Source organism: Neophocaena asiaeorientalis, unplaced genomic scaffold (assembly GCF_003031525.2).
Source record: "Neophocaena asiaeorientalis asiaeorientalis breed wild unplaced genomic scaffold, Neophocaena_asiaeorientalis_V1.1 scaffold40, whole genome shotgun sequence".
NCBI lineage: Eukaryota > Metazoa > Chordata > Mammalia > Artiodactyla > Phocoenidae > Neophocaena > Neophocaena asiaeorientalis.
In genome coordinates, this window is record NW_020185335.1 from 3,678,475 (window position 1) to 3,705,151 (window position 26,677).

The window sequence follows — 26,677 nt, forward strand, 5'->3', positions numbered from 1 at the left end:
GTGAGACAGGCATCTTTGGCTTGTTCCCAGCCTTAGGAGGAAGCATTCAGTCTCCCATCATTAAGTATGATGCTCGCTGTTTCATAAAGTTTCCTTCTATTTCTGGTTTGCTGAGAGTTGTTATTTTCAGCGGCTGTTGAGTTTTGTCAAATGCTTGTTCTGCATCTGTTGTGATGATCATAAGATTTTTCTCCTTTATTCTGTTAATATGATGGATAACATTGTTTTCTAAGAGTAAAAGAATCCAATTGGTCATGATATATTATGCTTTTTATATGTTATTCATTTCAATTTGTTAAAATTTTGCTAAGGATTTTTACTTTTATGCTTATAAGGAGTATTTGTAATTTTCTTTTCAAGTAATGTTTTTGTCTTGTTTTGGTACCAGTAATATTGGCCTCATACAGTGATTTGGGAAGTGTTTCTTTTCTATTTCCTGGACGATGTTGTGTAGTATTTTTTTTTTCTTAAATGTTTGATAGAATTCACCAGTAAAGTCTTCTGGGCCTGGAATTTTCTTTTTAGAAAAGTTTAACTAAAAATTTAATTTCTTTAACAGGTATAGGGCTATTCAGTTTATTTGTTTCTTATCAAATAAGCTTTAGTAGTTTGTCTTTTTCATGTAATTTGTCCATTTCATCTAAGTTGTTGAATTTATCAGCAAAAAGTTGTTTGTCATATTTCTTTATACTTTTAGTGGCTGTAAGAATGTTGACCCGTCTTTCATTCCTGACTTTGGAAATTTGTGTCTTCTCTTTTTTCTTATTAGTCTGCCTTGAGATTTATCAATTTTATTAATTGTTTCAGTGAACCAGCTTTTGGTTTCATTGATTCAATCTATTGTTTTTCTCTCTTCTATTTTGTTGATTTCTGCTTTTTATTTCTTCCTTCTTTCAGTTTAATTTGCTCTTCTTTTCCTAGCTTCTAAAGCTTGAAGTTTAAATCACTGATTTTGGACCTTTCTTCTTTTCTAAAATAAGCATTTAAAGCCATGAATTCCCCTATAAACACTATTTTAGGCCCTTGGGCTGCGCCCGGCGGGGCATGGCATCCGAGCAAGGCGGTCGTTGGCTGGCGGCCAGTGCTGGGTACCGGGCGGGGGCCGGGGGATCGGCTGCATACTGGGGCCGAGGGCCGGGGCAGGCGGGGCCGCTTTCTGCCTCTCGCTGGCCGCGGCAGCGACAGTGGCAGGCGCCAGCGAGGCACCTGGGAAGTGGCGGCGCAGCCTGACGGGTGGGACCATCGGCCGCGCTCAACCGGCGCGATGCTTTTCTTGCTCCGTGAGCTGGTGCAGTGGCTGGGCTTCGCTACCTTCGAGATCTTCGTGCACTGTTGGCCCTGCTGGTGTTCTCCGTGCTGCTGGCCCTGCGTGTGGACGGCCTGGCTCCCGGCCTCTCCTGGTGGAACGTGTTCATGCCCTTCTTAGCCGCTGACGGGCTCAGCACCTACATCACCACTATCATCTCTGTGCGCCTCTTTCAGGATGGAGAGAAGCGGCTGGCCGTGCTCCGCCTTTTCTGGTTCCTCACGGTTCATAGACTGAAGTTCGTCTTCGAGATGTTGTGCCAGAAGCTGGTGGAGGCGACTCGGGAGCTCTGGTTCGGCCTGATCACGTCTCCGGTCTTCATTCTTCTGCAGCTGCTCATGATCCATGCCTGCCGGGTCAACTAGCCTCGCAGAAGATAAGCTAGAATGCGGGACCCCAGGCTGAGGTCCTGCTGCACCAGAGGAGAATTCTGGGTCTGAAAGCCAGCTTGTGCCCTGCTGGGTGCCCAGCTTTCTCTCTATCAGTCATCTCTGAAATTGTTCCCTCAGCAGGGCTAAAAAGAGCAGCCTTGATTCTTAAAATGTATCCCCTCTTATTTCATGCTTTGAATAGCTAATCTTGAGTTGAGATCCTGAGAAGGATCCGGAGAAGGCCAGACAGTCCTGAACTCCTCTGACAGTTGGAAACTGCATATAAGTAAAATGTCCTGATGGGCTCTGAGTATTTTCATGGATCCTGGGAAAGTACCCACTGTGCAAAGGCTGCAAAGCTGGACTCGGGATCTCCCCTGGCCAGCAGTGCTGACCTGAGAGCTTACTGCCCCATTCACCCAGAGAAGACTTCCTTAGATGCTTGAGCTCTAAAAAGTATAAGCCCACTTGTGTCTCCTCCCCAGTGCAACTGGGGAGGATGGCTCTTTCTTCATTCCAGCCCAGGCAGACCGGAGTATGTTGAATAAGCATGATCGGGACTCTATCTGGATATCTGTCGCCTGAGAAAAGAACTTGCTTTCAACGTGCTGCTTGTCTTCCTATCCCAGCAGATTGCAGTGTCACGACTTTTCCACTACCTCGTGGCCGGCATAGTGCACCTGAGACCTTTAGGCCGCCCTAAGGGACCAGAGAGTGGAACAGGTTCTCTGACGCGCATAGCCATTGAGACCTACACATGGGAAGTTTGCAGATGGTCTCAGGCCACGCCTTTTGGCCTAAGGGCTTTGGTTTGATGCCGGTCAGGTGCCAAAAGAGAACATTTGCTGAGATAAAAATAAAATAAGAGAATGTTTTGCTGAAAACAAACAAAAAAACCCACTATTTTATTTAGCTGTTTAAAAATATTATGAATCCTATAAATTTTGATATATTGTGCTTTTATTTTCATTCATTTCAATATATTTTCTATTTTTTTGTGATTTTTTTTTCCCCTATAACTTATAGGTTATTAGAAGTATCATATTTAATTGCCAGATATTTAGGGATTTTCCAGATAACTTTCTGGTATTGGTTATTAGTTTAATTCTGTTGTGATCAGAGAACATACTTTGTATGACTTGAATCCTCTTAAATTTTTTTGAGATTTGTTTTGTGGCTCAATATGTTTTAGTTTGCTGAACGGTCAACATGCATTTGAAAAGAATGTGTTTTCTGCTGTTCTTGAGTAGATCTTCTATCAATGTCAGTTAGGTCAATTTGGTTGATGGTGTTTTTCAGGTCTTCTGGAACTATACTGATTTTCTGTCTGCTTGTTTTATCAATGATAGAGGGCCGAGTGTTAAAATCTCCAGCAATAATTGTAGCCACTCCAGCTTTCTTTTGATTAGTGTTCATATGGTTATCTTTTTCTATCCTTTTACTTTTAATCTATCTGTATCTTCTTGTTTAAAATGGGTTTCTTAGAGAAAACATACAATTTTGTGTTGCTTTTATCCAGACTCTCTTTGCCTTTTAACTGGAATGTTTGCGTTTAATGCAGTTATCAGTATGATTGGGTTTAAGTTGACCGTCTTGCTTGTTTTCTGTCTCTGTTCTTTGTTTCTTTTTATCCTCTTTGCTTGACTTCATTTGGACTAAGAGGATTTATTCCATTTTATCTCCACTATGAGCTTGTTAGCTTTTTACCTCTTTGGCTTATTTTTTTTTTTAGGGGTTGCTATAGGTTTTACATTATACATTTTTAACTTACCATAGTGTATCTTCAGTTAGTCTTATACTACTTCATGGCTAGGCTAAGAACCTTGCAACAGTATTCTTCCATTTATTTGCCTTCAGTAGAAGATTTCTAAGTCCTTCACTGCTGCCTCAAGTTCAACTACTATACCTGAGAGGAGGGTGAGTGAGTAGTCCCTAAATAATAAAATTGAGATTTCACAGTTCATAGAACAGACATTATAAGATTTGAGCAAATCTTATTAAGTTGAGACCTGAAAGCACATATAGTCTTATTTTTCTGGTTCTGTGGTTCAGGTGACTATAAGGGTGAGGAAATTTCAGTATAACAGAGACAGGTGAAGACTGGGCTATAATTAGTAGGAGGCTGCCAGTATCAATTTGATGCCAGTTAGAGAAGATTCAACTTACTACCTCATATAAGAATCAGGGGTCATATTGGGAATCTTTGGTCTCCTAAACCCTAGCAGAACTAAGCTCCTCTACCTGTTAGCATCCTTCTGAATATGAAGACTATTTGTCCTGTTTCAACCAAAGCCTTCCTCTCTCTCAAGCCATAAACTCAAGGACTTGTTACTTCCCAGCACTGAAGTGTTCACTAGCCAGCTCTCAGTTTTGAGTTGGGATCATTAAGACTTGCATAGCTGCTTTAGGCTCAGAGCTCATCTCTGCACTTCTCCTTTTAAGGATCTATCTCTAGACAAGGATGGCCTGTTCTCTGGCAGCTAAGTTATCTGCTCTGTCATTTAAAAATTTTTGGACAACCTGTCCACAAATATGGAAGCAACTTCATTAATTTTCTTTCTCAGATGTTGAAATTATAAACCCTTGAAAGGATAGTAATACCTGTATGGTACTTGGATCAGTAAGATTTATTCAGTGTACCTGGATACTTACGTTTAATTCCCCTGAGCACTATGAACTGAGCCATATGTGATTCAGTTTCTTTATCGTGTTTGCTTAGATGTTCAAGAAAATCCTTGGGCTATGCAATACTTTATAGGTTCAGTTGCATTGATTTGGGAGGGAAGAGAGAAGGTAAACATGAACTTGACATTTCTTGAGTGCTCATTCAGTGCCAAACTTCCCATCTTATAGACGGGAAACAACAAAGCCAGAATTTGAATCTGCCTGACTCAGCATCTGCTCGTGCAGCCTTTGTGATGGGTCGCATCTTAGATGTGATTGGGTTTAAATTCTCTTCCCTATTGTAAAATTGACAGGGGTGCTGGTATACAGAGGGAAGAGCAGACTGGATGATACTGTAGAAAGCTATGTCTTTAGGGTCTTTTGTTCCTTCTGTTTCAGTAAACTCTTAATATGAGTGGAATCACATTGATAGGTTGGTGTGCAGTGGCAGTCCTGTGTCTGATTTGGCCTTTAGAAAAACATAAAACATTCATGTAACTTGATTTTTTAATATACAATTTGGGAAGCAACAAAATCTTTTGCCGACAGATGTGAAAAAGTCTATGAAGCAGATTGGGTCTGGCTTATGAACACTTATTTTCTTTCCCCGGTAGCTAGATTTCAGACTCCTCCCACCCCTGAGGTGTATAGAGACCAAGTCCATTCATGTTAACTACAGTCTGCATACCATTTACCTAGAAAAATGTTTGAGAGCAGACTTGAAACCTATTTTTATACTCTATTGTTAGGTAACAAAACCTACCCCAAAACTTAATGGCTTTAGAACACAGCCATTTTATATTTGCTCATAATTCTGTGTCTCAGGGATTGAGGCAGGGCTCAGCTGGCTGGTTCGTCTCTGTGTGGCCACAGGGGGGGCATTTCATGAGATTGTAGCTGATGGTGACTGGGGGTGGAACGTCTAAGATGGCTTCACTCACACGACAGGGACCTTGGTGGGCGTGGCTAGGAGGCAAGGATCTCTCCCTCTCCAAGTAGCTTTCTCGCCACTTGTTTAGCTTGGGTTTCGTAAAGTGGGAGCTGGATTCCAAGAGCAAGCATTCCAAGCAGTGAAAGCAGAGCTGATGTTCTCTTAGGGTCCAGCCTCAGAAGTTACTTGCTGTCATTTCCTCCACATTCTGTGGGTCTAAACAGGAATCTGGGCTAGGAGAGGGGCCATTGCAGAGAAGCCTGTGGGATGGACATTATTGTTGTGACTGTCTTTAGAAATATAATTTATCATTGAATCCTTCCTCTGGAGAGCTTGAGCCCCACCCCAGGCCATTTCAGTCAGAATCTGAAGAAACGGCGAGGTGAGGTGCTCTTAGGGAAGTCCCGTGTGTGCTCTTCTAAGCACTCAGCCTGGCTCTTTCTGGCTCCTGCAACATGGCATACGATGTGCGAGACCACTCCCTCTCCTTTGAACCAAAGTGATCAGAGAAATTGAAAATAATTTAAGCGCGGTTTCATTTTTTTCTAGAACACAGTCCTACCTCTGTAAAAATTTCCCCCGTCTGTTCCCGCACACGCTGATGTTTAGTACTGTTGTTTTTTATGATACTAAAAAGTATGGTGAATTCCCGGTACGAACTTGGTCTTCTGTGTCTGTGTCTTCTGTGATAGCAGAGCATTAGACTCCAGTAGTTACTGAGTTGAACCATTAAAAATGGCACCACTGCTGCTGAGGGTTTTCTGTGGTAGTCAGAATTGTGATCCTATGGATCAGACAATTGCACATCCCTGTTAAGAATTCAGAAAGACATGTGATCTTGCATCTGAACAGATTTAAAATTAGATTCAGCCTGAAAAGTGGCCTAAACATTTTTAAAGGAGAAATTTTTTTTTTAAATGTGGAGGCATATTTAGAATGCCTTGAATAAATACAATTTACTTCGCTGCACATTACTTTATTTAGAAAGGCCTAAGGCAGAACCCCTTCTGATTTTGAACCATTTAAAATAGAGGACATTTACTTTATCATTTTCAAAATAGGAACACACAAGTTTTACTCTTGAAACTACTGGAATTAATTGTATATGAGAGTGTTGTAGTTCATGAAGTGCTGAACCATGAGATTCAGCATGGGATTCTCCCTATACAGTTGGCCCTCTCTGTCCGCAGGCCCCCAATGCATGGATTCAGCCATGGAAAAAATTCCAGAAAGTTCCAAAAAGCAAAACTGGAGTTTGCCACTCACTGGTAACTATTGAATATTTACATAGTGTTTACATTGTATTAGGTATTGTAAGTAATCTAGAGATGATTTAAAGCGTATGGGAGGATGTATGTAGGTTTTATGCATCTTATGTAAGGGTCTTGAGCATCCATGGATTTTGGTTTCCATTGCAGGGGTGGGGGGTGAGGGTGTCCTGGAACCAATCCCCTGTGGATGGATACCAGGGGTGACTCTCCCTGTAAGAGGTGTGGATTCCCAGGCCCTCCTCTCCTGAAGAGGCTGTGTAATAGATCTCTGGTGGGACTTTGGAATCTATTTTTACTGAGTATTCTGGGAACTTCTTAGAAATGCAAAGTCATGGACCCCATCCCAGACCTTCTGAATCCATATCTGGGATGGGAGGATATCTGGGGTGTCTGGGTTTTAACAGGTTTTCCAGGTGATTCTTACACTTGCTAAAGTTGGAAGAGCACTGTTATAGAGAAATCCCTTTCTTAGTTCTCTGCCTGAAAACTCCATTTCTACTAGAAAGTATCCCAAAAGATTTTCACTTACAGAGTTGTACAACTATCACTAAAATCCAATTTTGTAACACTTCCATCCCCCCAGAAGTTACATTATATCTGTTTGTAGTCAGTCCCTGCTCAGTCCCACTGATCTGCTGTCCTGGATTTGTGTTTTCTGGGAATTTCTTATAAATGAAATCATACAATATGAAGTCTTTGCATTTGGCTTCCTTCTTTTAGGTTCCTCCATGTTGAGCATGTTGTTCTTTTTTAATGCTAAATAGTTTTCCATTGTATGAACTTACTGCATTTTGTCTGTCCATTCACCAGGTGGTAGACAATTAGACTGTTTTTAGTTTAAGGCAAATATGAATTATGCTGCTGTGAACATTCATGTGTAAGTTTTTATGTGGATATGTGTTTCCACATGGCAGGTCTTTGTTTAACCTTTTAAGAAACAGACTTTTCCAAAGTGGTTGTACATTTCAGCAGTGGATAGGGGTTCCAATTTTCTCACATCCTCAAAACACTTGGTATTGTCAGTCTTACGAATTTATAGCTATTCTAGTAGGTGGGTAGTGGTATCTTATTGTGGTTTTTTATTTGCATTTCCCCAATGACTAATGATGTTGAGCCTCTTCTCGTGTGCCTAATAGCAATTCATATATCTTTTTTGGTGAAATGTCTACTCATACCTTTGCCCATTTGTTTTTTACCAGCTTGGCTGTTGTCTTACTGAGTTTTAAAAGTTCCCTATGTATTCCGGATATGTGATTTGAGAATATTTTCTCCCAATATATGGCTTGTCTTTTCATTTTCTTATATGGTGTTTTTTAGGCCTCTCTTGTTGCGGAGCACAGGCTCCAGACGCGCAGGCTCAGTAGTTGTGGCTCACGGGCCCAGTGGCTCCGCGGCATGTGGGATCCTCCCGGACCAGGGCTTGAACCCGTGTCCCCTGCATTAGCAGGCAGATTCTCAACCACTGCGCCACCAGGGAAGCCCTTATATGGTGTTTTTTAAGGAGCAAATATTTTAAATTTTGATTGAGTCCAGTTTATCAATGGTTTTCTTTTTTTTTTTTTTTTAAGATGTTGGGGGTAGGAGTTTATTTATTTTTGCTATGTTGCGTCTTCATTTCTGTGTGAGGGCTTTCTCTAGTTGTGGCAAGCAGGGGCCACTCTTCATCGCGGTGCGTGGGCCTCTCATTGTCGTGGCCTCTCTTGTTTGGAGCACAGGCTCCAGACGCGCAGGCTCAGTAGTTGTGGCTCACAGGCCTAGCCGCTCCGCGGCATGTGGGATCCTCCCAGACCAGGGCTCGAACCCGTGTCCCCTGCATTAGCAGGCAGATTCTCAACCACTGCACCACCAGGGAAGCCCCCAATAGTTTTCTTTTATTGATCATGCTTTTGTTGTCATATGTAAAAAGATCTTTGTCTAATCCAAAGATCACGGAGATTTTCTCCTGTGATTTCATCTAGAAGTTTTATAGTTTTAGTTCTTACATATGTTTCTATTCCATTTTAAGTTAATATTGGGGTATGGTATGAGGTAAGGGTCTCAGCTCCTTTTTTTTTTTTTTTAAAGAACCACTTGTACATTCAGTTGTCTTAGCCCCATTTGTTGAAAAGACCATTCTTTCTCCCCACTGAATTCACTTGGCAAAGTCAACTGGCCATAAATGTAAAGGATTATTTCTGGACTCAATTCTGTTCCATTGATTTATATGACTATCATTATCTTGGTTACTTACAGCTTTATAGTTAAGTTTTGAAATCTGGTAGTGTATGTTCTTCGAATTTGTTCTTTTTCAAAATCTTTTTAGCTATACTAGGTCCTTATATTTCCATCTAAATTTTTACAGTCAGCTTGTCAATTTCTACAAAATGGTTATCTGTTTTTGAATCCTGATGTTTTTCATTCAGGAGTCTTTGTGACTTCTCAGAGAGCAACTGAAACTGACTCTGCTCTTTGAGAGGTTATAATAAACGGTTCCTGAGAGACACTTGATGTACCGGCCTCTCTCCAGGTTAGGCATATAGCGGGTTGAACAGCTAATGAGAACACAAGGCAAGGCCAACTCCTGAGTAGCGATGACTGGGGTGTTTCTCTTAACCTCGATGGCTCACCAGTAGTTGGCACTCCATAAATACATAATAGGAGTAAGAGACCATGTACAATAAAGAACGAGTTGAGGATAATGCCTTTATCTTCCCTGTTCTTTTTGAGCCTTCCATATTTTAAAGCCACCTTTGTAGCCATGAGTTGTGAAGCAGCCTGGCCAAGGCTGGTTCCCTCTTCGTTGAGTTACCAGCAGCTTCATGGTTTTATCAGATTTTTTTCACCTGTTCTTGCTTAAGCCTGTAACACATTATCACTCAAACCAGACATTCTTTTATCTTTTCAGAAGCTTGCCAGAGGAAACTCTGGTACTTCCCTTCCTCAGTTTTACTTAGAGGAACATTTTATCTCTGGCCTGCAAAGGATGGCTGTTCATCTTTTAACATTTTAAATGTGTATTTCTTTTGAACAGGCCGCCTTCCAGACTGTAGTTCTTATCTTCCTTCTCTTTCACTAGGCCTCTTTGGGCTGGATTTGCTTAAACCCAGCTAATGTTTATTGAGCATTTGACTATATGCAGGGTATCATTTTAGGCCCTACTAGATGTGCAGAAATGGACAAAACACGGTTCTTGCCCTCATGGAGCTTACGCTTTCAGAATTTAATCCTTGGAAGTCTTTTGCAGTGGTTTAGCTATTAACCTTGCTGGGTAAAGGACAGGCGTCCTCGTCCTGTTGACTCACTTTGCTGCCATTGATTTTACAAGGATCAAATTGTTTAATGGACATTCTGCTTTCCCTTGGAAAAAAAGGTCTGTATATATAACAAATGAACCAATAGTGACACACTTATAAATGGAGTAACATAATATTTTAAGCACCTCATCTGTTATTTAATATTTTATTCTTCCAGGGGAGCTTAACATGGTTCTCTTTCATCCATGGGTCTCTTGAAAGTGGGTTTTTTTTTTTTTCTCTCCAACATTGCTTAATACTTCCATCTGAAGGAGGCAGTGGCAGAGGATTTGAGACGGTGATTCTGTTAGCTGCCTCCCCTATCCCTTTCTGTGTTGTGGGAAACCCTCGTCTTTACCAGGACCTCCTGGCAGGTGTCCTGGTTGGATCAGTGGTCAGTGCTTGTCTGGTGACCTCATGGATTCAGTTAGGGACATGTTCTTTGAGTGCCTGTTGTGAGAGTTTTGTTTATTTCTTTGTTTTTAATCTAACCCACACCCATGCAAAATAGATTCCCCATGCCAGAACCAGAATAACTCTGGCCAGGGCTCAAGAAAAACCTGGTAACTGACTAAAATTAAACACATGAACTCTCCCTGCCCTTTGCACTACAGTTTTTTATTAGGTATTCTTGACTGTTTTTTCCCCTTAGGAAAAGGCTGGGAAGTGGAAGCTTGAGTCATTATCCTAGGCATAGAGAGGGGATGGATGAGTGGGGAAGGTTACTGCTAATAAGCATAGGTGGGGCCAGTGCAGGTTTTTACTGGATCTAAGATTTCTTTTTTAACCTAGCAATAAAGATTCCATGACATTATCAATCACTGGCTTTATCCAAGGGATCCCTATCGTGGTCCTAACTTGACTTTGAATGTGAACCGTATTGCACCTGGTGCCTATAATCCTGCGTTGCTCTTTTGACTAGGCTGAATCTTCTCTTTAATGATCTCCCTGATTACTCCCAGGTGGAGGATGTGGTATATTTATCCCTGACACCTTTCAGATTATAGTGGATCACAGCCCTGAGAAAAGGGCACTACCTAAAGTTGGTTTTTATTCTGACTTGAAAATAAATGTCTTGGAAATTAAATCGCTTTCTTTGCTGGTTTTACCTTCCTGCTGGGGTAGTAGTAGTATGGGAGTGAGGTTAAAGTCCCCTGAAAAAGCATGTGTGTACAGATAGTAGAGAACCGTGTTGTGGGACTTTCTAAAACATCATGAGCCCCTTAGAATTTAATGTTTGCATTTTTCTGGACCTCAAGAGGTTTTTATTTTTATCCAAAAAAATGAAGCCTTTCAAAAATACAGGACAGTACAGAAAATAATATGGCAAACATCTATGTTCCTATCACCAAGATGAAAGGTTTAACATAAACACCCTTGCTGTGGATTTATCTGTTCTGTACTTATATGCATCTCCATGATTTTGTGTGTGTATTAAAAATGAATAGATAGAAAGTATCTGTTTCTTTGTAACTTGGCTTTTTTGGTTTTTAATTCAGACTTGTGTTTTTGAGATGTATTTGTGCAGATCCAGCCCATTTACTTTAATTACTTTGTAGTGTTCCCTTGATATGTGAACAAATATATCTCAACTTTTTCATCTGTCTGCACAGTGAGGGACAGTTAATGAACATACCTGTTTGTTTTCTAATTGTTGTTGGCATATTAAGAGGGGTCCTGTTGACTTTCTTGTGTGTAGATCTCACGTCTGGCAATTTTACTGAGCTTGTATTAGTTCTAGCAGTTTCTAGATTCTCCTGCCTTTCCTAATGCAGATAATCATATCACACTTGCGTTTCTTCCTTTCTGGTCCTTATATCTTTTGCGTCTTTTTCTTGTTGTGTTCGTTTGCTAGGACTGCCATAACAAGATACCACAAACTGAGCGGCTTACACAACAGAAATTTATTTTCTCCCAGTTCTAGAGGCTGGAAATTCAAAATCAAGGTGTCGTCAGGGTCGATTTCTTCTGAACCTCTCTCCTTGGCTTGTAGATGGCTGTCTTCCCTCTGTGTGTGTATCCTAATCGCCACCTCTTATAAGGACACTAGTCATATAGGGTTAGGGCCCACCCTAATGACCTAATTTAACCTTAATTACCTCCTTAACTGCCCTATCTCCAAATAGTCACATTCTGGGTTACTGGGTGTCAAGACTTCAACATAGGAATTAGGAGGGACACAGTTCAGCCTGCAATACTACACTGGCTCAGCTGTCTCATACACCCCTAAATGGAAGCAGTTATGGTGGGCATCCTTGATTTGTTCCTGACCGCAGAGGGATTTTAAAGAGAACATTCTTAAAGTTTCACCACCGAAAGTGATCGTTGCTGTGGCTTTGTAGGTGCTTTTCACTGGGTTAGAGAAGGTCCTTTCTGACCCTTCTTTGCCCTCAGGGATGGATGTTGGAGTTCCAACCACATGAGAGCCTGCTTTCATCCGTTAGAGCTCAGAAAACTTAAATGCCTGGCTTTCCTCACCGCAGGGTCCAGAGAGATGACCTGGGCCCCATCCCAAGGCTAATTTGGAAAGAGCAGTTAACTTGAGGCCATGGAGGCGGCATGCTGACAGGGTCAAATTCTAGCATGTAAATGGCATCGGGGATGGGGGGTGTGATGGTGGCATTTTTCTCAACTGTCCCCGAGATGGGAGGCTCCTCATTGGTCCATTTGTGGTACGGTGTTTGGCCTTGTCCTCAGAAGCTTAGCTTCCGTGTTTCTCTGCCACCATTAACCTTTTCGATGCCTAAACACCATGGTCATTTTCTGCTGGGTGCTGTGTTTTGGGCCAGTTTGTCCTCCCTTTCCCTCTATTTGGGTTTGCTCTGTAGTTCTTTCCTAGGTTTTTGAGTTGGACCCTCTCAATAATGATTTTACGTTATTATCATTTTCTCGTATATTCATTTTCCACAACTTTTTAATATAAATTTTTAAATTTTTGGCTGTGTTGGGTCTTCGTTGCTGCGCGTGGGCTTTCTCTAGTTGCGGCGAGCGGGGGCTACTCTTCGTTGCGTGCGCAGGCTTCTCATTGCAGTGGTTTCTCTTGTTGCAGAGCATGGGCTCTAGCCACGCGGGCTTCAGTAGTTGTGAAGTAGTAGTTCTTTTCAGGCTCTAGACCACAGGCTCGGTAGTTGTGGTGCATGGGCTTAGTTGCTCCGCGGCATGTGGGATCTTCCCGGACCAGGACTCAAACCTGTGTCCCCTGCATTGGCAGGCGGATTCTTAACCACTGTGCTACCAGGGAAGTCCAGCATTTTCCACAACTTTATTGAGACACAATTCACATATAATTCATGCATTTAAAGTATACAATTCTTTTTAGTGTATTCAGGGTGTGCAACCATCATCACCATCAATTTATCCCAGAAACAAGCTCTGCACCCTCCACATCTTCTCTCCGCCCCCCCTCCCCCAACCCAAGTCTCCCAGAATTAGGCAATCTATCAATACTTCCTGTATAGGTTTGCCTGTTCTAGTATATGCATTTTAAATTTCCCATAGGTTCTGCTTTGCTGTCCCACAAGCTCTTTTAATCCACAGATGAATTATTTTTTTATCCCCTTGTATTGTTTTCTTTCTAAAAATCACTTTGACATTAACACAAGAAGTCTTTTGCTAATTTAGTATTCAGGATTCATGGCTGTAGAATATCTAGTGAAAATATTATTCTTAGATCTTTTGGTGTGGTTGGCAATTACATTTCCTTAGATGATCCAATACAAATGCATACTATTATCTGCTCTAAGTAGTATGGAAATTAAATCCCCTGAAATAAATGAACTAACTCTCCCTCAAATGATCTCCTGGGGACTTACTTCTTTCTATAAGTTACTTGGCTTGGAACCATATTAAATCATTCATTAAGTGCCTCCAGTTCTTTCATTCTTTTTTAACCCCCACATTCATTGCCATATTTAATTGTCTTGATAGAGACATTGGTTTTATGTTTATAAATGTATAAGATATATTTTTTCCTTTCCCCAATTTGTTATTTTGAAAGATTTAAATCCTACAGAAATCTTAAAGAATAGGACAACGAATACCTATATTCCCCTCACCTAGATTTAGCCAACTAACATTTTGTCGTATTTGAACTCTTTTCCCTCTCACTCCCTTATCTCTTTCATGTATAATTTTTTCTGAACAATTTAAAAGTTAAGATGTAGGGACTTTCCTAGTGGCGCAGTGGTTAAGAATCCGCCTGCCAATGCAGGGGACACGGGTTCAGTCCCTGGTCCGAGAAGATCCCACATGCTGTGGAGCAACTAAGCCCGTGGGCCACAACTACTGAGCCTGCGCTCTAGAGCCCACGTGCCACAACTACTGAAGCCCGCGTGCCTAGAGCTCGTGCTCCACAACAAGAGAAGCCACCGCAACGAGAAGCCTGCGCACCACAATGAAGAGTAGCCCCCGCTCACCGCAACTAGAGAAAGCCCGCATGCGGCAACAAAGACCCAACGTAGACGAAGGAAAAAAAAAAGTTAAGGTGTAGACGTTACTGTATACGTATTTGTAGGATCTGTCAGACTGTACTGTTTTTGGAGTCTTGCCCTTGGTGGATTGTTTCCCTCTGTGTTTTGTAATTTTTGACTGCAACCTCATCATCAGAGTAGGAGGTGCAGGCCTGCAGCTGCAGAGCTCAGGAGAGGCTTTTCTTCCTCTGTAGTACAAGCAGACCAACCTCCCCCTAACCCTCACTTTCTCTTTTCAGTTCTCTTGGTTTCTGGCACTTGGGGATTTCCAGTTCTTTCTTTTGTTTTCCAATAGTATTAGGTAGTTGTAGCAGTAGGGTTTTCTGGTTTTCTAGGCTATCATATTACTGTAACTGGAAGTTCCCCTGGTTTTAATTTTGGGAATTGAGACTTGGCGCTTCAAATAATTTTTAAGTCTTCGGTTTACTCTCCTGTGAACTTTCAGCAAGTGACTCAAGTTGGTATCGTTCTCACGATTTAACAAGTCCCGGATTCTTAGCTCCCAAATCATTATTAATCCTGATTACAAAGATCTTACAGGTTATTTTTTTCTTAATGATTGGGGGTTGGAGAAGGGATGGGGTATTGAAAAGCAGCAGGGAGGATGGTGAAGTTGTTAAGTTGTAGAAGCCCCAAGGGCCCTGTTTTGCTTATTCTTCCGGTTCTTAAGGGCATCAGCACATCAGCATTTAAATGTGTCAGAATGGTTTCCTTTTCTATATGATCAAGCTAGAGCAAAGTTATTGCATTTTAAAAGATGAAAAGAATCACGGTTCACTCCTCTGCTGAGGTTGTAGTTTGAAGGATTTATGACTTTTTAACATTTTCTTTTTTTAGACAGGATCTTATTTTCAACAACAGATGGAAACAGCTGTGTCTAGAGCATGTCCCCTTCTGCGTCTCATGAAATTTACTAGCAAATAATGGTTTAGAAGCTCTGAAAACTGAGAGAACCCTGTTTTGACAAACCTAGGCTTCGATATGATGGGTGTGAAACACTCAGTTTTTTAAAAACTCTATAATTTTTAGTTTGCAAATTTGCACCTGCTCCAATGTCACTTAGAAAGCATCTCTCTCTCTCTCTCTCTCTCTTTTTTTTCCCTCTCCTCTCCTTTTGGTCTACTTGACCTACCTCTTTTTCCCCCACATTACCCATTTGGATTATCTCAATCCTAATACTTCATGTAATGCCAAGATTACTATCCCAAGGAAGGAAGGGATGATGTCTTTAGGCACAAATGGCTCAGAAATATCAATAAACATTTTTGGTAATTGATTAAGTTTACTTTAGTTTTAGAATTAGAAGATGAAGTTTTTGTGATTAAGAGACCTCTATAGGCTTTTGATTTTTCTTCTCTACAGTAAGTGGTTAGACTAAATGAGTAGTTCTTAACTAGGGAAGTTTGGAATCGTCTGAGGAACTTTTGTTTAACTTTTTATTTTGAAATAATTATAGATTCACAGGAAGGTGTAAGCATGATGGAGTGGTCCCTTGTACCTTCATGCAGTTCCCTAGCAGTGGTATATCTTATGTAACTGTGGCACAATATCAAAACGAGGACATTGGCATTGGTACCTTTGGGACGATCCACAGACCTTCAGATTTCACCACTTGACATCCACCCGTGTGTGTGTGTGTGTGTGTGTGTGTGTGTGTGTGTGTGTGTGTGTAGTTTGTGTAGTTTTATCACATGTGTAAGTTGGAGTACCAGCCACCACAATCAAGCTATAGAATGTTCCATCACCACCAAGATCCCCAGTCCTTCCCTTTATTCCCCTGGCAACCACTGATCTATTCTCCATCTCTATAATTTTGTCATTTTGTTAATGCTCTATAAATTGAATCATACAGGTGTATAACCTTCAGGATTGGCTTTTTTCTTTTCTTAAAAAAAATATTTATTTGGCTGCACCGGGTCTTTGTTGCGGCACGCGGGGTCTTTAGTTGTGGCATGCGGGCTCTTAGTTGTGGCATGTGGGATCTAGTTCCCTAACCAGGGATCGAACCTGGGCCCCCTGCATTGGGAGCCCAGAGTCTCAACCACTGGACCACCCTTTCCAAGTTGTTGTGTATATCAAGATTTCATTCCTTTTTTGTTTTGCTTTTTTTTGTTAAGCAGTATTCCACAGTTCGGATGGACCACAGTTTGTTTAACCAACCTGAGGAACTTCTAAAAAATACTTGTTTGCTGGCACAGCCATAACACCACCACTATCACTACCCACCCCAAATACATCTTTTTTACTATACTTATTTTGTCATCATATTTCTTTTCATCTCGCCACTCTTCTATCTATCCATCAATCTTATTTTTTGATGCATTTCAAAGTAAATGCAGACATCTGTGTACTTTCCTCTTAATATTTCAACATGCATACAATTAACTGGTGTTCAGTATTTGTTTATAGTTTCTCTTGATATAAAATTTGCATACAGTAAAATGCACACATTTGAAGTATACATTCACTGAGTTTTGACAGTGTATACGCAAGAACGTTGCAAATCCCCATCGAGATAGAAAAATTACATTACCCTGCCAGCCTTAGCTTGTGGGTCAGGAGAGTTAGAGTGGGGCCCAAGCATGAGTCGTTTGTAAAGGACTCTAATTTTGAGGAAGCTGATTCTGATGTATGCCTTTGTAAAGTACCCTTGCTGACCTGACAAGCCACCTTCAGGCCAGCAAGCATGTTTAAGGTGAGGCCAGGTCTTCTGATCTCACAAGTGTGAGTGCCCCCGCTCCTGCAAGGCCACCTCCATCCTCAGGCAGATGGATCCGCCAGAGACAGCGAAATTAAGAGAGTTATACAGTGAACATCCACATAACCACCACCCAGACTCTACAATCAATATTTTCCTGTATTTGCTTTATCACAGACTCTTCGTCTGTGCAGTCCTCCATCGGCCCATCTTATCGTTTCGATGCATTTCACCAAATGCAGTTTTAATCTCTCCATGATCTCCTCTGTGATTCTGCTCCATTGTGGCACCAACTTTTGAAATTAAAATAGAGCTGGTGACCCATGTGAAAATGAGGAGAATCTGAGCCCGCAGATGGGAAAAGCATTTTCGTTTGCTGCCATCAGGGATATGACACGTGTGTTCCAGAGGCTAGACATCCTGTGACTTGGCTCCACGAGGCGTCTGTGCTGGAAGTGAGGGAGGAACCTCCTGAGGAAACGGACTTTTCTTTTCCTTAAAGTCCTGCCCCAGGTAGGCCAACTGCCTTCCTGAAGCTCTATTCATAGATCCCAGAGGAAATCTCGGGGATTTTTATCTCACTACCCACCTCACCTTATAAAATTCAGTTAGTTTGGGTGGGTGGCTAGAACCTTAAAGTTAAACACCAAATATCTAAATATATGCGTAAGGTGGGAACAGAGGGTCAGAAAAGAATTATATTCTCCAACTTGAGGACTCCAGCTGGAGAGATGAAAACTGCAGCCATCAAGGGCTACTTGTGGGCGCAGAGGTCTTCCTCTCTTTGCATCTGTAATCCCCATCACAGGTGTGCCTCGTGCTGCAAAACACAGCCCAAGTATTGAATAAGCAGACTTGACTCACAGAAATAGAGTTTTCCTCATGCGCTCAGATGATGTCTTTTCATTTCGTGCATTGGGATGACATGTCACATTTTCAAGAAAATCTAGACTTTAGAAACAATCCTTTAGGGGTTTCCTGATTGCTCTGGGTTCCTGGGCTCCCTGTGTAGGCTGCCTCTGCTGTAGCATCGTCCACTGGCTTGTTTGGCTTGTCATGGTAGCTCACTCACGTTCTTCTGTTACATTCCCTTCGGTGGCCAGATCAAAACTTCTCTTTTCATTGAATTAACTTCCTTCAACCCATAGGTTTGCTTCCATTTAAAATCATTTCTTCCCTCCTTGTTGACAGTTCACTTCTTACCCCCTCTCCTCCCAGCAGGACTACTTAGTTCCCTCTGGATTTGGGGTTCCTGTGGAAATGGCAGAGCCCTGTGGAAAATAATCGGCCTGCTGTGTGTTTCAACAGCATAGCGTTTTCATGTACAATTTGTCTTCCAGAGTGTGAAGCGCCTTGTTAACTGTATTGATCCAGAAATGTGGTTCCTGGTTTGGAGAGGGAAAATAAAACCCAGCAACTGTTGTTGTGAGGGGCAGTGTACTTTCAGGTGTCTGGTTCTGGAAGTCCAGTCATGGCCTGCCAGGGAGAAGCTGATGCCCCTTTGGCTTCCTGATTCCCTGGGTGTTCTGCCGCCGCCTGGGTTCTGGCCTCCGTGGGTTCAGGGATAAGCTAGGCACTAGCTCTTGGTCTCTGGTCTAAGATCCTGGGCAGAGAGAAAGCATGGGGAGGGCACAGCAGGTAGAGCAGGCACAGAGGAGATCACTGTGGGCTTCTCAGGTCTTGTGCTGGATTTTCAGCCCCTATGCTGATCTCTGAATCAGGCATGTCTACTTCAGGGTCTAGAATCATTGCTTTTTACTTTAAGAAGTGATTTAATAATTTACCAGTCAATAATAGCAGCGTTCTGTGCCTCCCTGACCATCTCCTCCATGCCCATCCTGTGATGGCATTGCTGCATTGTGCCGTGGTTCCTCTCCTGCTATTAATTCCACTGGGGGATTGGCCTCACCTATTCACGTGGAGCGTTGCCTCTTCTGGAGTGTGAGACCAGCTCTGTGGCGATGGTGCCTTGGCTTTCACTGCCCCCATCAGCTGGACAGTCTCAGCCCCTCCTTGTCTCTCACACCTGGCCTTTCATACTGGTCAAGTCCAAACAAGAGGGCCTGACTCTCTTCCTGGTCGGTTCTCCTGTGTAGCTCTCTTGTTTTAGAACAGTAATTAAAGGAGCAGGGTGTCTGGATGAACCTATTATTGTGATCTTATCAGCTTCCCAGAGCAAATGCAGAAAGAAGGCTTTCTAAGTGGCAGAGCAGGTGGGCCGATGTCCTTGTTCATTTGTAGAGCTGGCTTCCCTCTCCCAGCAGGCAGGGCCAGGTGTTGTCCTGTGCAGCATTGTTGGGAGAAGAGAGCTGAGAAGTGTGGGAACGTCATTTGGGTTTTGCCCCTTGCTTCCATTGTAGTGATTTCTAAAGGAACTATTTCTCTGGTTTGAATAACGTGGTAGTGCTGGCCAACTAGAACTAAGTACCACCCCTCCCTTTGTGCATATTCACTCCACTTTCCCAGTCCCCGACATGGGATTTAGAATCTCTCCCTTCTTGTGCGGAACCAGGGTCCTGATTTAAGGTCCTGGGTGTCTCTTGTTGGGAAGAACTTGGTCCCCAGCACTTGCCATGCTGCAGGTCCTGTTCTGTCCTCAGACAGTGAGGTCTTCTTGGAAAGGCTGCAGGCTTGATGATGGCACAGCTGCCCCCTCTGGGAGAGAGCCTTTTCCTCTGCCCACAAAGCCAGAGGCATCGTGGACACACCAGCTCCGTCTGGAGCAAGAAACCCCTTCCTGCAGGTCTGTGGAGAGTCACTTCTGCTAGACAGGCACGGGAATGTTGCTCGTGACCGCTTCAGGTGAGCTTGGAGACAAAGGATCTTGATTTTACAGAAGAGAAACAGCATAAACACATAGTCTGTAGGGGGTGATTATTGCCTTTCCTACTGAACTGAGCTTGCCCTGGGCAAGTCAGCCTCGCCTCTCACTGGACATACCCTCAAAGGACCGAGACCGTGTCATTCGCATCGCAAGCTTTGGGGAAAACAAGTAGTGATTCTGCTCCGGTATTTCCTCAATGAAGACATTTGCTAGCCAGTGACCCAAAGCCATCCCGGAGCTGCTTAGAATCTGGATCCATTCCTTTGCTGAGCTGGCAGGTTATATTTATACGTAATGAGGACTATTTGCTGCTTCAGAAAATTTTGAGGGCTGCAGCCATTTTAGCTATTAGTAGCTGCTGGTTATTTCTATAGGTCCCCCTCCCCATTTCACTTCAGAAGTCTTTTTTTTTTTTTTTTTTTTTTTTAACATTTGAAATAGAAGGATCCGTAAAGATGAATTAGAATCTTCCTCTTCAGAGGTCAGGGCTTGAGGAAGTTGACTGTGAAAGGATTTGTCTCCTTCCATAGGTCCCAGTGGCTGTAATGTTAGTTCATGTGTCTGTCTGGTGGCTCTGGTCAGAGACCCTGGAAATAAGGTGCTGGGCTGAGGGTTCCACCATTTTCGATGACAATACTCCTCGTAAGTTCTAGTGGTTGTGGCCGGAACAGGTTTGAAAGTCAGGTATATAGTTCTGTCTGATGTCAGTGTTTACCTTTCTTGGTTAAAGAATGAACGTGGCATTAGCACTCTTTAAAAAGAGTGGGAGCTGTATCCTTGTACAGACTTAAAGGGACTGAAGTTCACAAGTAGTGCGTGGGAGGAGAAATTGCCACATACGTGTCTCATGGAAGAGACTTTTAATACCAGTAAGTTCAACTGTCCCGCTTTGGTAAGTCCCTTGAGAAGCAACTAGAAAACCCAGTGTTCTCCGGCTCTGGTCATTTTATTGTCAGAAAAAGAAAGCCAACGGGATTGCAGCGCACAGACGTCCTTCATTCGGTAGCTAGACAAAGTGAGAGTGCGTCAGGGTGTCTCCTGGTTTACTGCTTTGAGAATCAGTTTGTGTCCTCCCGTTCGTTCAGAGGTAAAACTTCCCGGCAGGCGTGCCTCTGGTTCTTGGAGTGACACCCCAGTAAGTGTGTGAAGTGTTCAGCCTTTGAAGGGCAGGTGAGAATCCCCTCATGAACCCGTGGACTAAGCTTGCTGGAGGACGGTCGTGGCTCCACCTGTTAGACCCCTGGCTTTCGTTTAAACTTTTCCCTTGTCTCAGGAAAACTTTTCTCTCCCAGCACATTTATTCAGTCCCGTGGCATCTTCCCGTTCAGTTACTTGGCTTGTTGGAACTCAAGACTTAGGGTCCTTGTCATGATGGCATTTCTCCGTACAGAGTCCTGATCTGTGTTTTCTTTCCGATTTGGTTAGAATCTCCTGGGGTTTTCCTTCCTTCAGAATCCGATGGCTCCAGGGCCTCTTTGCAAAACCTCCTCCCTGTCAGCCACCTCCACTGCCCTGCTCCTCTGACTCCTGTGTAACTCGAAGGCTTGTTTTGTGCTTATTCATGCCAAGCAGATTTTTGATCTAAGGAGAAATTTAGTGGGTTATTCCAGTACAAATATAGATGGCAACAGAGTTTTGTTTTATTGTTTGCTCAGCAGGAATCACCAGGTTTGATCAATACCTGGAGATTTTTTTTGGTGGGGGCAGATTTTATTTTTTAGTTTTTTGGCTGCACCGCACAGCTTGTGGGATCTTAGTTCCCCGAGCAGGGACTGAACCCGGGTCCTCAGCAGTGAAAACACGGAGTCCTAACCACTGGACCACCAGGGAAGTCCATTTTTAATGATTTTAAATGATTTAATTTGGTCCTTGATTGAGAGGGGCTTGAGGAAGACAAGCCCCTTCAGCCCCAAGACTAAAGAGCCTTCCCGTAGCCGGGAGGTTGGCCGGTTCAGGGCAGCAGGATGGCCCAGTTTCTTCTGTTCTTTCCTCTGCTTTCTCTGGGTCTCTGTCAGTTTTGAACCTTCTTCTAGTTCAAGTTCCATAGTCAAAAGCATTAGGAAGTAGGATTGAAAATAACTTTACAGGAGAAAATGAAAACTTCATAGACAGGATTCATCACCACAGGCCTCGGGATGGTCATCCACAGCTGCTTTGCGAGGAAGTTGGTGGAGTTGGTGCTGTCTGTCTGTCTTGGGAAGCGCTGTTGTAGCCCTGAGCTGAGTATGGAGGGGGTGGAGGCCACTGTAAACCCCTCAGCAAATGTGGGGTCTGAGGGAGAAGAACCTCTTGTTCTGCCTCTCTCGGCCTATAGGTACTCTGATACTTGACCTGCCCCCTTCCCTTTTCTTTCCCTGCAGGAGTGTATAGATCTGATGATAGCCTGGGGCTGTCCTGTTAGGTGGGCTGTTCTCATCAGCGGTGTGCAGCTTTTTCCTTTTTTGGCTTTCAGTAGCAGTGTAGCAAGGGGCACTGTGAGAATAACGCCACAGTAGCAGTTAAGTCCAAGGATTATTTCCCCATAGCAGAGGCTGAGGAAGAAAAGCTGCCAAAGGCCTCGCAGAAGAGTGAGAGAAATGGTTAAAGTTGGGGGCAACCTGAAGGGGAATTGGAGCCCTCCTGGACAGTGGGGGTCCCAGCCCTTCGTGTTGCACTTGGGCACAAAACAAGCAGCAGCTCTCATCACGCCACTTCGGACAGAAGTGTTTGGATTGAGTTTGATAACCGGTAAGACGTTAGATAGCAGTAACTAGTAGGACTTATGCTTGCTTTGGGTGCAGCTTTGGCTGGTTGGAGCCAGGAGAATTGTCCCCTTTCCTTTTCTCCTTTAAATAAATCAAGTCTCTTCACCCAGAAGCTGTACCAGGCTTTCTGCACACCTCTGTTGTGGTTTTCAACCATACTGGTTTTCCCTTGTTCTGGTTCTGAGCTGCTGCATCCCAGGGGCTGCTGCCTGCTAGGCTTTTCACGTTTAAATGTAAATGATTAGATACTGGCCTTGATCTCCAGCCTGCGTAGCATGTAGGAGCTGTGAAGGAAGCCCTCAAAATGTCCCAGACCTGCTGCTGCAGGAAGAGCCCGCTCTCAACTGTCTTCAGGTTATACACTGGGACTCATTACAGACCCTTGGCGGTTACCTTCCCCGTTGCAGACTTGGCATCAAATATCCGTGGGATTTGAAAAAGAACAGCGTAATAAATCAAGACGAATTATAATAAATCTCTGGTACTGTGAGGGTATCAGAAAAAACTAGAGTCTTTTTATTTTGTTTGTGGTGAAATGGCTTCGATCACCTAGGAACCAGTTTTTGTGCCATCAAAAGACTCTGGTTCTTGAAGTTTGTTCTTAGATCTCATTTGATCCTCTCAGTTCTCCATGTGAGTAGAGAAGTATTTGGAGCTCAAAGCTTGAGTTTTTTACTTTCCCTGTAATGACTGGAAGTTGCATAAATCAGTTTCTTTGTTTTGTTTTCGCAGCTTGAAGGATCTTAGTTTTCCCACCAGGGATCAAACCCATGCCCCCTTGCAATGGAAGCGTGGAGTCCTAACCACTGGACCGCCAGGGAATTCCCATAAATCATTTTTTAAATTTTATTTATTTATTTATTTATGGCTGTGTTGGGTCTTCGTTGCTACAAGTGGGTTTTTCTCTAGTTGCAGCGAGCGGGGGGCTACTCTTCATTGCGGGGCATGTGCTTCTCATTGCAGTGGCTTCTCTTGTTGCGGAGCATGGGCTCTAGGCCCGCGGGCTTCAGTAGTTGTGGTTTGCGGGCTCTAGAGCGCAGGCTCAGTAGTTGTGGCGCACGGGCTTAATTGCTCCGCGGCATGTGGGATCTTCCCAGATGAGGGCTTGAACCTGTATCCCCTGCATTGGCAGGCGGATTCTTAACCACTGCACCACCAGGGAAGTTCCCGTAAATCAGTTTTAAAATGGACTAAAGATCTTAGGCTGATAGATTTGACTGCTCTCCCCTCTCCTTCAGGCTGGCTTTGGTTCATCTGACCCTTGGAAGTCATATTGTGTACATTCCTTCGTCTCTCCTGTCCTCATTTCTCCTATCTCTCCTTTGTACTTACAAAGTCTAGTGACGTAGAGTTGGGACAGGGTTATATGACTAGATAGCCTGGGTAAGTTAGGCTGATCCAACCTTACCTGGGCCAGGAATAGGGGGATAAATTCTGTCTACACATTTGAGCACCAGGACCATGAAATCCACACTTAGCACACCAGCCTCAAAGGAGGTTTAGGAGTCCAGACACTGGGATATTAGTCTCGGCTGTACCCTTGATTTGGGGGAAGACTTCTGAGATTATCTCTTAATTTCTCATCTGTACTATGAGGGGGCTGGAGTTTCTTAACGACACAAGGAGGAGGCTGAGAAAATGAGGCAAGAAGATCTCAGGAAGGCTGCCCAAGGGTGACCTCCTTTCAGGGGACACAGTGAATTCAGACGTGCAGTGACACTCTGGTGTTCCCGCTGCAGGTTTTGTGATGCCTTAGTCAGAAGTGACCGAAGGAGGAGGACGTGAAAAGTATGGGAACTTTGCAATTGATCCCTGTACCCAAGTATAACTTCCACTTCACCAGCTTTCTTAACAGAATTAATCATCTTGCCATCATCTTGGTTTAAAGTGTTAATTCAAAGAATCAGCTTTGTCATGGCTTCTGACCTGGCCTTTTAATGAAAATTGGCCTAAGTTCAGTATTACGGTGAGAAGCTCCCCTTCTGAAGAGCCTAGCTGCTGAGACAGTGGAAGACACTGGTTTGTATTATATTTCCCTCCAGTTAATCTGTGAAACATAAAATTAGGTTATACTTTTGACTTGACAAAGTATCAGTGTTCTCGCTATTACACTGCTTAGAAGGATCTAAGCAAATGTCTGTTCAGTGACTTCAAAAGAATCGAGACAGTTTAAAGAAACTGCTTTGACAGACCTGCTATATTTCATTTACAATAACATGCTTAGAACCTTATTTGTTTAAGAGCATCTCAGAAGAAGGTAATGCCTTGTAGTTGTTCCATTAGGAAGCAGTTGGGAGTTTAGGGTATCAGAGGCAGACACCCCATGTCTCTTCGGAATATGCGTTTCTTAGTCTTGTGGGAAATACTGCTCCCTCCATAGAACCTCTTTAGGCCTCTCTGAAGGCCTCTGGAGAAGTTCCCTCCTACAGCAGCTCAAGGTTAATGCTTTGACCTTTTACTAAAATTGACAGTTGCTGAAGTGAGACGAATTATTTATCAGAAAGGGTTGATTAAAAGAGCTAAGTAAAAAGGAGTGCAAATATGGAATATGTCTTTACCTTTTCATAGCAGCTTTGGCTGCATGCACCTGAGTTCTTTGTGAGACCATCTCTCCTTCAGGTGACTGTAGGTGATGGAGGCTTCGTGAGGGGGGCTTGGGGGAAGGATGATGCATGTTGGTCCATGGAGAGGTTTAACAGTCAGCGTGTGAATAGCAAATACCTCCTTGCCTTTTCTAATAGGGACAATTTTTCCAACTTTTTTCTTTTTAAGCAGAGGTATCAATTCTGAAAATATCTTAGAATATTTACCATGTGTGAGGCCTGGGGCTACCCAACTCCTTTAGTTTACCTGGGAGTAGCCTTCAGGGGCAGAAGAAACCAAGGGCCTTCCTGAACTGAAGGGGACCCACAGTCATCGCTAACTTTAAATCCATAAGCCTTAGAATTAGAAGGAATCTTGATGCATAAGCCAGTCTCCTCACTTTACAGGTGAAAAAGTAGAGACTCAGAAATGTCAAGATTTAGGGCTTCCCTGGTGGCGCAGTGGTTGAGAGTCCGCCTGCAGGTGCAGGGGACATGGGTTTGTGCCCCGGTCCGAGAAGATCCCACGTGCCGTGGAGCGGCTGGGCCCGTGAGCCGCGGCCGCTGAGCCTGCGCGTCCAGAGCCTGTGCTCCGCAACGGGAGAGGCCACAACAGTGAGAGGCCCGCTTACCGCAAAAAAAAAAAAAAAGAAATGTCAAGATTTACCCCTTGATGAGAATGCTCATATTTTAGCTTCCTGCTCAGTCCCTTTCCCACCACACAGGCTGCAAGCTGGGCACTTGGAGCCAGGAGATACACAAGGAGTGCCTGCAGGGAGGTCGGGAAGGAGTCTCCAGCCTGGTGGTGGTGAGGGTATTCACATTTCTGGAGGCCAGGGGTACGTTCCAGCCTAGATTGGGGTGGGTGTTGACAGCCAGGCTCTACTTGGTTTTACTTTTACCTTATCCCCCTTCATCTCCGACTCCCCTCCCACCCCCACCCTGCTGGGTTCATCTTTTCCTTGGATCGGTGTTCATGTTATGTTACTTGAAAAAATATATGGTGGCATTTCATGTGTATGTTTTAAATGTCAGCCCAAAGATCTTGATCTGTACTTGTAAATGTTTGAATTAATAAATGAGTGGAGACAGTGCGCTGGTGGCTTTGAGAGTGGATGATGAAGTCTGGGAGGTCACTTTGTGAGCCCTGAAGCTCTGCAGCTGTCAGAGAGGTGGGGTTGTCCCCCTGCCACTCGGCTCATCTGGTTAGGGAGGGACCCTTTCCTATCAGAATGAGGGGAGGAAACGTTGGGCCCAAAGATTCACCTGAGGCTTTTGTCCTCAGGGTAAAGGTGGGAACAAGGTGGCTGTGACCTGCCTGTGTGTGTCTGCCTCCTGCCAGGTGGACTAGAGGAGGAGTGGAGGTTGTCTCCCAGCTCAGGATTTTTGTTAAAACATTATCCTTATAGTTCTTCCTTTATACTTATAGATACCCAAAGCAGTATAGGAGTATTATTCCTGACAATTTCTCCCCTACCTTGAGTTTCACATTGGCTAATCTTTGACTTAAGGGCCTGATTTTTTTTTTTTTTTTTTTTTTTGGGA

At 43.4% G+C, this 26,677-nt stretch overlaps 1 protein-coding gene and 1 pseudogene across 2 annotated transcripts in view; both read left to right on the forward strand.

Annotated features, from left to right (window-relative positions):
* The window catches only part of ZNRF1 (zinc and ring finger 1), a 100,443-nt gene that overhangs the window by 29,736 nt on the left and 44,030 nt on the right, over window positions 1-26,677 (forward strand). The gene's annotated exons all lie outside the window — the stretch shown is intronic.
* On the forward strand, window positions 1,265-2,541 carry LOC112393420 (transmembrane protein 203-like; annotated as a pseudogene).